The sequence below is a fragment of the Pinus tabuliformis genome, chromosome 2_1, assembly GCF_031772625.1.
Source record: "Pinus tabuliformis cultivar Carrire ecotype Pingquan chromosome 2_1, CPIR1, whole genome shotgun sequence".
NCBI classification, from domain to species: Eukaryota; Viridiplantae; Streptophyta; class Pinopsida; order Pinales; family Pinaceae; genus Pinus; species Pinus tabuliformis.
In genome coordinates, this window is record NC_142299.1 from 735787633 (window position 1) to 735801155 (window position 13523).

A 13523-nucleotide genomic window follows, 5' to 3' on the forward strand; every position below is an offset into this window, starting at 1 on the left:
AAATCTTTTACGAAAGTGTTATAAACCCTAAATTCAAAACCCTAAACCCTAAACCCCAAATAATAAACCTCAAACCATTAACTCTAAACCATAAACACTAAGAATTTTACAACATTTTAAAGCATTTACTGAGGTGTTATAAACCCTAAACCCTAAATCCTAAATCCTGAATCCTAAGCATTTTATTAAAAGCATTTACTGAGGTGTTATAAACCCTAAACCATGAAGCCTAAAACCTAAATCCTAAGCATTTTATAACATTTTAAAAAAATTTTGTAACTTTTATTTAAGTGTTTATTAAAAGTATTTACTAAAGTGTTATAAAGCCTAAAGCCTAAACCCTAAAACCTCATGACAAGTACAAAGATCAAAATTTCTTTCGTAAATACTGAACCTAGTTACATTTTCTTCAACACTCCCTCTTAAATACGAAGGTATTTATAATGGTACTTGGTCATTCTCAATCTGAACAATTTATCATAAGAAGAATCAAATTGGTAACCCATATGTATAGCATCATAGTAACCAACATTGTTTCCATAGTAAGGCCTTGACTGACAACTCTATCTCTCATTATGTCAGAGCACAATGTTGGAAAGACCAATGATTATAGACACATTAATCATTGTCTCTCAAGGTACATACCCACCCAGGTGTTCACTGAGTATGACCTTATAGGACTATTCTTATCTTTGGTTCCCAGCCCTAAAATAATATAGGTCCTCTTTCCTACTCTCATCTTGGATGCCCTACATATCCTCAAAGAGCCTCAGATGCCAGATGATTACCCAATCCTCCATTATTTCTTCCAAAGTAAATACAAGAATGTTGTGCTTAGATTTCTCTTCATGGCCTTCACCTAGACTTACAATTTTTAGTCCTGGTCTAGTGCATGACACATGAAATAGAAAAACACAACTGTCACTCCTTTTTAATAAGGGGTGATGTAATCCAAGCTCCCTCTTAGCGAAGGTGGCAGCGGTGGCAGTGAAGGCGAAGTAGAAGGTAGAGGAGGAGGAGATGGAGTAGGAGGAGGCATGGAAGGAGGCGCTAGTAGTGGAGGATGTGGAGGAGGAGGATGAGGAGGAAGAGGTGGAGGCAGAGGCAGTGGAAGTGGTGGTGGCATTGGCAACGAAGGATGAGGAGGAGGAGAAGGAGGAGGAGGGAGGTGGAGGAGGAGGAGAAGGAGAAGGAGGTGGTGGTGGTGGTGGTGTTGGTGGACACAGAGGAGGAGGGGGAGAGGAGGAGGAGGATGCTAAGGTAGTTGAGGAGGAGGTGAAGGTGGTGATGGAGGTGGAGAGGAAGAAGGAGGTGGAGGGTGTGGTGGAGCCGAAGGAGGAGGAGGAAGAGTAGGAGGTCATGTTGTTGGTCGAGTAGGTGGTGGAGTTTTTGGATGAGGAGGCATAGGTGGTGGTGGATGAGGAGGTGGAGGTGGAGGATGAGAAGCAGGAGGAGGAGGAGGTTGAGGTGATGGAGGAGGTGGAGGCAAAGGAGGAGGAGATGGTGGAGGAGGAGGTGGACGTGGAGATGGAGGAGGAGGAGGTGGACATGGAGATGGAGGAGGAGGAGGAGGATGAAGCAGAGGAGGAGGAGGAGGTGGTGGAGGTGGATAAGGGGGAGGACAAAGTGGAGGTGGAGGAGGAGGAGGAGGTGGATGAGGGGTTGTTGGTGGAGGTGGTGGTGGAGTAGGAGGTGGTGGAGGTATAGGTGGAGGTGGAGGAGGAAGAGGTGAAGGAGGAGGATGACAAGGGTGTGGAGGAGGGGGATGAGGTCGAAGAGGAGGAAGAGGAGGAGGATGTGGAAGTGGAGGTGGAGGTGGAGGTGGAGGATGAGTGGAGGATGAGGTGAAGGTGGAGGTGGAGGTTGAGGTGGAGGAGGAGGTGAAGTTGGAGGTGGAGGTTTAGCTAGAGAAGGAGGAGGAGGAAGTAGAGGAGGAGGAGGAGGTGGTGGAGGAGGTGGAGGTGGAGGTGGAGGAGGAGAAGGAGGACGAGGAGGAGGGGTTGGAGGAGGTGGAGGTGGAGTTGGAGGTGGTGGTGGATGAGGAGGAGGAGGAGGAGACAAAGGTGGAAGTGGAGGAGGAGGAGGAGGAGGATGTGAATGATGAGGAGGAGGAGGTGGATGTGGGCGATTAGATGATGGAGGTGGAGGTGGAGGTGGAGATATGGAAGTTAATTTAAGATTGATGTCTTATATTCAAATATTAAATTGTCACTCTCTTCTCCACTGTTGGAAATGAAAGCTACAATTTCATGAATCCAGAACATATCTCTTCACATACATAATATCCTACTATTAAATGATAAGTAATTCATTTAGAAATATTTCCTCTATTCACAAATATAGTCATTCAAGTACATGAAATTTCTTTTATGTTTAGATCTGATATCTTGGCTAAGAATTTGAAGCATTTATCAAGATCAAAATTTTGCGTTTATTTTGTTTAAACCTTTTGTTTGTCTGTTAAACACTTATAGTTCTAGTTTTATTGTTCAATGAACCATTTGTTTGGGAATGACTGGTTTCATCTAATTATCATTGATTTAAAAAGCGTTGGGTTAAATTTAACATTGTTTCATGAATAAGAAGCCTTATGTTCTTCTTCTTTTATGTTTACTTGAGAAACATAGGATATTAGGAATCATATATGGCTTTGTTTATTCCTTTGGTATTGCACATATTTTGCGTAATCATATAGAGCTTACATGAATATATAATGTGTACTCATATAATATAAATAGAAAAAATATTATAGTATTGTAAACTTTTAATGGAATCACTTCATTAAACATAGTAAGAAGTAAATACATTGTATAAATTGTCCTTATGAATAAAAAGAAATATTTACACTGTTGGGGCCATAAGACAACCAAAACTATTTTATCATAATTAAATATTTTTATTAACGAAGAGAGGGTAAATCTATTGAATTGAAATCGATATACATGCATTTTTTTGAGTGTCGTGCATTTTGGGAAAAGCACTAGCTATATAAGGGTTTTATTTAAACTCAAACAACATCAAATTTCCTTGTAGCCAACATCAAGTGAAAATGGAAACTGACATCGAAACCCTGTAAAGAGGAAGCGTTTGATAAGTACTTGAAGGCTAAAGCATAGGTGGAAAAACTTGCATGAATTTTGACCCCAAAACAATGTCACAAGATAACCCAAGTTGGTCATAGACTAACCTACACACACAAGAAAGGAATTCCTTTGTTTGAATTGGAATCACTTTAAATTAATTAGGCAAAGAACATTATAGAAGGTTTTGAGATAACTAGAGTCTAACCTTAGTAATATAGATGACATCCTTCAATCCGATGCTTTTTTGTAAACGAAATAACATTAGTATTGTACATATATGCTTGTATAAAGAAAAATTATATCGAGATGAGAATCAAGTTACGGTTTAATCATAGAGTGAAAATTCTAGAAAGATTGTACAATATTGGAAGGAACTCCATGTATGAAGGGTAGTTCATTTTGAAATCATTGAGAAAAGCAGAAATTACCCTGAAATCCTTTGAGGAAACCATAACCAACTTATGACACATCACAACCACAAAGTAAGAAGTAAAAACTTACAATAATATACCCAATATGCAAGAATGGCTATACTATAACAAACATAAGTGAATGTAGAGGAACCAAAGACATTGTGATGGCTTACCAAAGGATTTCATCCATACCACATTTTACAAGGACTCTTTTTCTAAGAGCGTGAGATGGACATAAGTTTTTCACATACATTGCACATAGAATCACATAATCCCAAAACATCAATGTTATGTTTTTGAAAAACCTCATTGAGAGAACTATATTCAATAGAGTAATGTTCATTCTTTAAACTACTTAGTTTTGTTGAGAATTGTATGGAACTATGCTCTTATGTTGAATCTCGTGCTTGCAGATATATTTTTCATATTCATTAGATTACATTATATTCCATTAATGGTATGAAGAGAGCCAATGTGTGATTATGCTTCATATCCAATCCATACATGAAAATCCTTAAATGTTTTGAAAGCTTGAGATTTACTTTTAGTAAGTACACCCAACACATTCCAGTGTAATCATGAACATAATATTTCATACATTTATTTTCATTATCATAACTAAAATCCATAGGACCGCACAAACCAAAATATATATGTCCAAATTTTCTACATGAATGAAGGGGCCTTGCTAGCGATTGTGAACAAGGAGCAAGTGGAAAATGATTATGCATAGCTATAGACCCATATAAATAAGAAAGTGGAAAATCCCACATATATTTAGTAGGATACTCAATTAACATATTTAATGCTTAAAGTAGTTAGGTATAACAAAATAAACGTGTTGAGTTATCATCCTCTAGGAGTTAAATCACCCTTGACGAGGAAGGGGTATGACTAAGTAAAGCGAAAAATGAGATAATATTGACGGATAGTCTATGACCTCTTGGTAAAATAAATAATGTTCCAATGCAAGTAAGCCTAGTAATTTTCCACGTAGTAGAGAAATTTATTGGGGGTAATATTCAAGGGTTTTTCAAAATAAAAAAAAAAAAATGGTTGTCAATTTTGACATTTTTTTTAATTTATTTTCTCAATGTTTATACTTTAAAATTATTTTAACTTAAAAATAATTAGAACTCTCAATAATTTTACAAAAATATCATTAAACATTTAACATTATGTATATTAGGGAGTACTAATGTTAGGCAAGGTTTATAAGCTTTAAAATAAATTTCCATCCTTGAAAGTTTTGGTACTAGATAGAACCCTTTGAGAAGAAAGAAAAAACATGTCATAGTTGTGCAAAATATACAAAATAATTAAGTGATTAAAAGAGAAGATCACATGAGCAATTCTTGAATAAAACTAACATATGGGGAATAACTAACAAGGAATAAAGTTGTGGGTCATTTAATGTTTGCATGTTGTGAGGTTTTGTGACATAGTACTCATGAAAATCCTCAATGCTAAGGGCGTGTACATTTCATGATACTTTTTTATTTGAAATGATGAAAGACAATTTAGGATGCATAAATGTAATTATATTATAATTTAGTCAAAGAAACATTGTACTCTTCTTTTATTTCGTTAAAGTTTTTTATGCATGTCCAAGTTTATCCAAGTTTATCTATTTTATTATATTTCCATTTATTTTAATGTTTTTCCTAAAATATATTTATTAATTTGTCAATAAGATCAAAAAATATATTTTTATATTGTATTACCATTCGCTTCCAAATCACATGGAAGGTGTCTTGCATATCTACTTGGATATTTGTATGGAAAAATGACCTATGCTCTAGCTTCCTATGTGCTCATTGTAGGGGATCTATTGTCATGGGAACAACATTCCTTGAATGAAATTATTCTTTTGAGGGAAAGGCTAAAGGAGCAATACATGTAATTAGTGGAGATTGAGAGACTGTTTAGTGTATTATCATTTTTGAAGTTGAAATCCTTTGATGATGCTTATTTTGTAACATGTTATACTAAGTAATGAACATTTTTCTTTGTGGGTTGTATTTTTGAACTAAAAAATTGTGGCTTTATATGAGTTTTTTTTTAATTGATTTTCTTATCAAATAGGAAATTAACTTTCATTACATATTTTCTCTTTTAGCCAATCTCATCGAGATTTTTGTGTAATTTCAAAAAATTGTGTATTGATTAACAATTATTAGAGTTTTGGTTGAAGAAGAAAACACAATAGTTACTATAATAGTTACACACCAAGTAGTTGAAAAACATATAGATGGCGATGATCCACCAAGTCCTAAAGATGTTGGTTTATTTGAAGTGAAGTAATTGGATAACTATTTTTCTATTAGAGAATCAATCCATAAGAAGGAAAAATAACTTGATGTAATGATTGAATGAGGGATTCACCAATAATTTACAAGATTTTATAATTAACTGAATGATTCACTAATATTTTACAAGAGTTTAAAATTCATTGAAAGAACCACCAATATTTTACAACATTTTATATTTTAGTAAAATATTCCAAAAAATGATATATACTAGACAATGACCATTGGTTAGTAGTAGAAAGGAAAACAAGAAATCACATGAAGATAAGGAACATAGGAATAGAAGAGAAATGATGTAGTAGAGAACCAACAAAGTGTCACTTTATATTTAATTGCCAAAACCAATTCAGCCTATCTAACTTAGACTGTTGACTTGACTAGAGAGTTGACTGACTTTATAATATCAATTCTAGAATTGTTTGGGATGGTCAACTAAGTCGACTAGCCCTCCAACATCTCCCTACCCTTAATTCCTTCTTTGTGACAAATAAGGGAAGATTTGGAGTCTTAAAAAAATTGTAAAAAATTTGATACACCATAAATAAAAAAATGTAAATGCTTATAGTGAAATAAAATTTTTTCCATAAGGGTGGTTGGCTAATTAGCAGATCTAGTGTCATGGGCAATGAGAAATTCTTGAATTACATTTGAAATATTTAAAATATGAATTCCTCTTCTATTCCCTTCCCTAGGCCACTAGTTGGAACATTCAGGTTCAATTTCCTAATTGTAATGTTGTTGTTCCAAGGAGATACCACATCCTAAAAGCTTGGCTCAAAGAAATTGAATTTATGGTGTGAGAAAGATGATTGAGATGATTGTGCTATTGCAAGTGTTGGTATTGAAGTCAAATTGAATGTTGGTTGATAAGTAGTTGGTGCAATCACTTGAATATATTGATCAAATATAGACCATTTTCCTATGAATATAATTTCATGGGCATCAAATTATTATAAATATTTCAAATATTGTACCTTGTCAGTGAGTGATATGTCCCATGACAATTGTTTATCAACTAGTAATTGATGTTCTAATTGTTATGCTTTATTAACAATTCCATGGAAATAATCAATAAAATTGGTACACTCTACTTTTACTCTCTCCCTTCTCTAAGCCACTCTCTCTCCACCTATTGTAGTTGGGATTAAGATTTTCTCTTATAAAACCTAATTATCATGGGTATACTTTTCTCAAGGTTGAATTACCTGTTGGGAGAACAATTCTCAAATTAGAAAATATTGAGTTTATATGTGACTGCATGTGGATGATAAATATATGGGAAAATATTAAAAATATCAGGCAATGTGATATAAAGTTTGTTGTAACTCTTCCTTTTCTTGGGAAAATTCTTGGTGAGCCTTATGAATTATAGTGGATATTTTTTCATTCCCTTGAACTATCACTTTATCTTGAAATTTATTTACATGAGGAGTTAGTTGCTCACTCTGGTCGACCAATTGTTGTACAAACTATTGGATTGCAATAAGTGGATCATCAATTCTACTTGGATTGTTGATATTAAGTTTTTCTATTTCCTAGTTCTAACATTCTAACTAAATCTCCCTTTGTTGTTGTTCTCTCTACTAAATCTTTCTACTATCCAACATCCTTCTTTTAAATTTTTTCTTGGTTCCTCTCATAGAATTTTCTAGGGCTTCAAATATTTGTTTATCTCAAGCATGCCTTAGGTCAGGTTTCTTACTAGATGTTTCTTTTAGCCTTTCTTTATTTATGGAGCTCAAGTGTTGGGTGTATTTGACTCTACTAGAGGAACTTGTTCGTCAGTTGTAGGTGAGGTTGAGGTAACATCTATTTGTAAATTAATTTTCTCTAGAATTTCCTTTAATATATCTTCTGACATAGTATTCTTGTATCGAACTTCTTGGGTATTAGTTTGATTGGATGAGGTTTTATCTTCAAAAAAATCTATTCTAAAATTTTTTTGTTACTCACACGGAGTGAATTAGAAGTCAACCTGGGCTAAAGTATACTTGAAGAAAAGATTCATGGAGCCACGTGTGTGCATATAAATACGAGTTAAGTGTTGGAGGTTTAGAGCACATCCAAATTGTAGATAAAATTAGGTATACCTTTGAGATAGATAATGAACTTGAGGTAGCTAGCAAGGAGGATGAATTTGGCACAAGATGTGGAGGAGTTTCTCTTATGTTTGGGTGTGCATATCCTTGATGGAAAAGGTCATAGTTCTAAGGTAAGTTTGTATGATATTTTGTGCTACGTTTGTGTCATGTTTGGATATCTATTGAGGTCACAGGAAGTGATGCTACAACATCCTGTTGGACACATAATTTGGAGGGTCAAGAGGGCTTGTAAAAGATCTCTACCCTAGCCATAGTTACTCCAGGGAGAAACATAATTGAACAAGGGTGTCTAGCCTTGTAGAGAGCTAATATCACTTGTTTTTGTGAAACAGATTATTGTAGGGTGTTTTGAGGAGGTTCCTTACGCCCGAAATAATGCTTTGGAAGTCTAGGAAAGAAAACAAGGAAGAGCATGTGTTTGGAGAATGGAAACATCGCTGGGAGTAGATATTTAAGGTTGTTGATGTGCCCTAACCAGATCTCAAGAATCCTAGATCTTGAGAACAAGCGGACCAGCAGTTCGTTCTAAAGAAAGATATGTGTATCCTCTTGTTGATGCTTATTTTCTAGTTAAATCATAAATCTAGGTAGCAAAGTTTGGTATGGGAGACGTGTGGACTATTTTGAGGGAAGTGTGACATTGGACGAAGTTGGACCTAAATGCATCACCATTGAAGGACTAAGGTGACTACTAAATGAGGTATAGATTGAAGGAGATTAAGGTTTGACCAATGAGGAAGAGAATTTTTACAACCAAAGTTCATTGTGGGAGAAGTTGTACAACCAAAGTTTTGGGAGAAATAAGTTCAATTTAATTATTTATTTATTTCGTCTAAAGTTGCATTGTTCATTGATTACTAATATCAATCTATTTAGAGGATGTGGGGGGAGGGGAAGGACAAGGAGATAGATGAAAGAAGAGGTTCTAGGGTTGCGGGGGTGAGCAGGTTCTCGGGTTGAGGATGGTGGATGAGGAGGACGATGTGGACGGAAAAGTGGAGGAGGCAAGGGTTGGGGCGAGGAGGTGTTGGAGGCAAAAGTGGAGGAGGTAGAGGGTGGGATGGTAGAGACAATTGTAGGAGTTTAAAAATGAGATGGTGGAGGAGGAGGCATTGGGGAGAGGTAATAAGATGTGGGAATAAAATGTGAAGGAAGAGGAAGAGGTGGAGGAGATGGTGGAGGAAACGAAGAAGTGGGGGAAGGATAGGAGGGATGATGAGGAGGTGGGGGTGGAGGAGGAGTAGGAGGAGGATGTTGTGGAGGGTGAGAGGAGGGGGTAGGGAGGTGTGCTAGTGAGTTGTGGGAGGATCAATTGAATGAGGAGGAGAGAAATGAAGAGGTTGGGGAAGTAGAGGAGGTAAAAGGGTGAGGCTAAGTGGAGGAGAAAGAGGATAAAGAGGGAGGTGGTGTGAGGTGAGTTGGAGCTATGAGGTGGTGTAGGGAAAGGGACAAGGAGTAGGGTAAGGATAGGGAGAGTAAAGCTGAGGTAGATGAGGAGGCACAAGAGGAGGAGTTGATGGGTGGGAGAGGAAGGGGGTGCATGAGGAGGAGGAGGAAGGTGGAAGGGAGATAGGAGAGGCAGTGATAGAGGAGAGGAAGGAAGGAGGAGGAAGAGGGGTAGTATGGTGGTAAAAGGAGGAGGAAGCGAAGGAGAGAGAAAAGGGAGGGCATTGAGTGGGGAAGAATAAAAGGAAGAGGAGTAGGGGGGAGTGGAGACAAGGAGGAACATGAGGGAGAGGGGGATGTGGTGGTGGAAAAGGACAAGAGTAATAGTAGGAAGTGAGGAGAAAAAGAAGATGTGGTGGGTAGGGGAAGGAAGAGCAACCAAGGGGAAGAGAAGATTGTGGCGGAGGGTGGCACGGGGGGTGAGGAGGAGGTAGAGGGTGGGGGGTACTGTTGGGCAAGGAGGAGGTGCAGGAAAATGATGAGGAGGTAGAGGGGGGAGGGGAGAAAGGGTGGGAAAATTGTATGAGGAGAAAAAGGATGAGGAGGAGGTGGGAGAGTAGGAATGTGAGGTGAGAGTAGGAGGGAGAGGAGGAGACTGAGGAGGATAGGGTAAGGGGCAAGTGGGGTGATGGTAGAGGAGGGAGGAGGAGGAAAATGAGGAGGATTAGGGGGATGAGGTCCACGTGGAAGGGAGGACAAGATGTGTATGAGGAGGTGGGGATGAGAGGATTAGGGGGAGAGAATCGAGAGGAGGAAGAGGAGGAGAATGGGATAGGATAAGGAGGAAAAGGAGGTTGAGGAGGAGGAAAGGGGAAGAGGTTGAGAAGGGAGGAAGGAGGAGGAAGAGGAGGTAGTTGAGGGGATGGGGAGGTGGATGATGGTAGGGAGGTGATTAAGAGGGTGCATGGAATACATGTGCAGGAGTAAGAGGAGAAGGAGGAGGAGGAGAAGGGAAGAGGATGAGGGAGAAAAGTGGGTGGAGGTGGAGGAAAGAGGCAGAGGTTGAGAAGGGATGAAAGAGACAAAGAGGGAACATGGCATGAATTTGGAGGAGTAAGAGGAGAAGGAGGAGAAGGAAGAGGAGAAGGTGTGGAGTTAATGGGTGCGAGAGGAAAAGAGTGCATGAGGAGGAGGAGGAAGGAGGAAGGGATATAGGAGAGGCGGGGATAGTGGGGAGGAAAAGAGGAAGAGGAAGAGGAAGAGGAAGAGGTGGGAATGAGGAGGAGGTGGAAGAAAAAGTGGAGGAGGTAGAGGGGGGAGGGGGAGGAGAGGAAGGAGTTGTAGGAGGATAAAAATGAGGAGGAGTTAGAGGAGGTGGGGGAGTGGGAAGGTGAGCCGAGACGAGGAGGGACAGGAGAAGGTAGAGGAGGACAAGGGAAGGGGGAAGTTGGGTGAGGGTAGAGGAGAGAGGAGGAGGAAAAGGTGGAGGATGAGGGGAAGGAGGTGGAGGTGGAGGGGAGGACAATCTGTGTAGTGGGAGGTGAGGGGTTGAGAGGGTGTTGGGGAGAGCATAAAGAGGAGGAGGAGCATATGTATGGTGAGGTTGGGGAGATAGAGGAGGGGGAGGTGGCTGGTAAAAGGAAAGATGGGGAGTATGATGATGGGCGTAGAGGGGTATGGAGAGTAGCTATAGGAGGAAACATCTCTAAAGGGGGAGGACTTGGAGGAGAATGTGGAGGAGTAAGAGGAGGAGGAGTAGTAGGATGAGGCAAACGAGGGGATGGTGGGAAGAGGGAGCGAGAAGTAAATATTTCAAAAAAAATATATCATAAAAATTAACATTACAAATGCAATCCACGTCATCGAAATCCAAAATGTCATGTATTTTAAAATCCTCCTCATAAATATAGTGAGGGAATTTCTCCAAATGCACCTACAATTTTATTTTGAAATACACATATAACTATTGAGTGCTTTTAAAACCTTCCACAACAACATATATAATCTACTCTTTAACACAAAAATGGAAAAATACAGTTTCCTGAAATAAGTTAATATAACTCAAATTGACAAAAATGACTTCCTTAACTTGATTCTGATACCTTGATAAAACGATATTAGCATTAAATGATCAATTGATCATGATTTTAAAATAATTGAGCATGATCATCATTTTTTTTATCCACAACTCAAAGGAATCAGATTCCTTGTCATATAATTACATCTAAATGGAGGGATATGGATTTGTACAAGGAAATTGTTTGAGGAATTCCAACAAGGAAAGAAAATATACATCTTTTATCCACTCACAAAGCGTGTTTTCTACAATTTTGTTGTGTGCTTTTTCTTTTCCTGAAAAATAATAAAAGATAATGAGTAATTCCAAAAAGTTAAAGGGTTCACTTTTGATTTAAATAAATGAGTACAAAATTTGAATATGAATTCAAAGAAGAATATAGTTGTGCAGTTAGGAAAAAGGTAATAACATAACTCTCAAATTCAAAATGTTAATTCCATTCCACGAGTTGTCCCAATATTTTTCTTCATATTCACAATGAAACGAAATGACAAAATAAACATAGGAAATATATGAATAACATACATTGTCCTTGTTAACTATTTTGTATTACTAACATCATATTGAAATTAAAAGAGTGTTATGATTAAAAATTAAAAGAGTAAACATTTTCCTATTAAAAAGAAAAAAATAATCTCTTACAAAATATGACAACTTATAAAAAGATTATCTAATTATTATGATAACATTTCAAAATAATTTAGTTTATATATTTATTTACTTATCCCTTAAAAAAACTAAAGCTTTATTAGAATATATTTAGTTATTTGATAAAATTTGATGATAAAAATTTATCTCTATGAAATTACATATCGAAAAATAATTTTAATTACCAAGTGGAGATTAAGGGATTATGTTGTGAAACATAGATATAAGAGAATTATTTGTGTGGAATAAATATGTTGTAGAGTGAACTTTTTCATGTTGTGAGCCATCTCAAAACTAAGGCCAATTATCATCCTACAACAAAAGAATATTAGTTCCATTGTCATATATTTCTTTGAAATGGTGAAATCACATAAAAACATGCATGCAAGTAATTATTTTTAAATTAATGAAAAACTCCATGATTTTATTTTATCTTCTACAAATTCATGTCTATTTTCCTTTGTGGTTTTATTTTCCTTACAAACAAAGCTTTACATAATTTCTTCTCTCTTTATTTCTATATATAAGTGGATTATGAGTGGATCCCTAGTTTGAATAAGTTGGCATGGTAGGTGCTGAAATACTTCTAGTTAGGCTTGAAGGGGATCATAATGACTACAAAAAAGAGGAATATTTTGGATACACAATATAAGCAAGTAAAAAACTTATTCAAATTTGTTTGGTAGAGTGTAGGGAGAAAAAAGAAAAAAATCTCATATAGTAGTTAGATGGAAACTATGGTAAGTTGAAAACCATATTTGGGCTTATGTGATTATCAAAGAATCATCGAACATTGGAATTAATACATAAATTGTATTATGTGGTTGGAATACATATGCGTAGGGGGTAAATAAAGATCTAGTAAAAAGGATTTAACAAGGTGTGAATTCAAAATTTAGACGTCATCGAAGGTACCTCTAACCAGTGAATGACCAAAAAAAATTATGTCATGGAGAAATAACTCCAACAAAATGAATTTGTAAGTGTAGAAATTTCTAAAAAAATATAGTTCCAATACGGAACTGCAAGGGCTCTGAGTGAGGAATAAATTTGCAAAATAAGGACTTACGAATCTGTAAAGAAGATTTCCTGGTGAGCACTCATGTGTTATCATGATGAAGAGAATGATCTAGTCGAGAAAGGAGTGGATATTGTAGAAGCAATGATGGTGTGTACAGAGAATTGTAAGGTCTTCCTTCACATCTATCTTCGTCATAGAATCTCTAACTTGGAATAAAGATGAAGGATTTACCTTATGATAGGTGGGATAACTAGGAAGAAAGGTATCACTAAGGGACATAAATATGCTAAAATATTTATCTTTAGAGCTAGTTATCCTATCAATAATAGGAGGAAAAGGACGACAATGAAATAATTTGAAACAATTATGTATCAATTTAGACACATACAAAGAAGCAAATGGTGAGTCACACATATGTTTGGTAGGGTACTAAATTATCTTATTTAATGCTTGAAGTAGTAATGTGTAAGACAAGAAAGGTTGG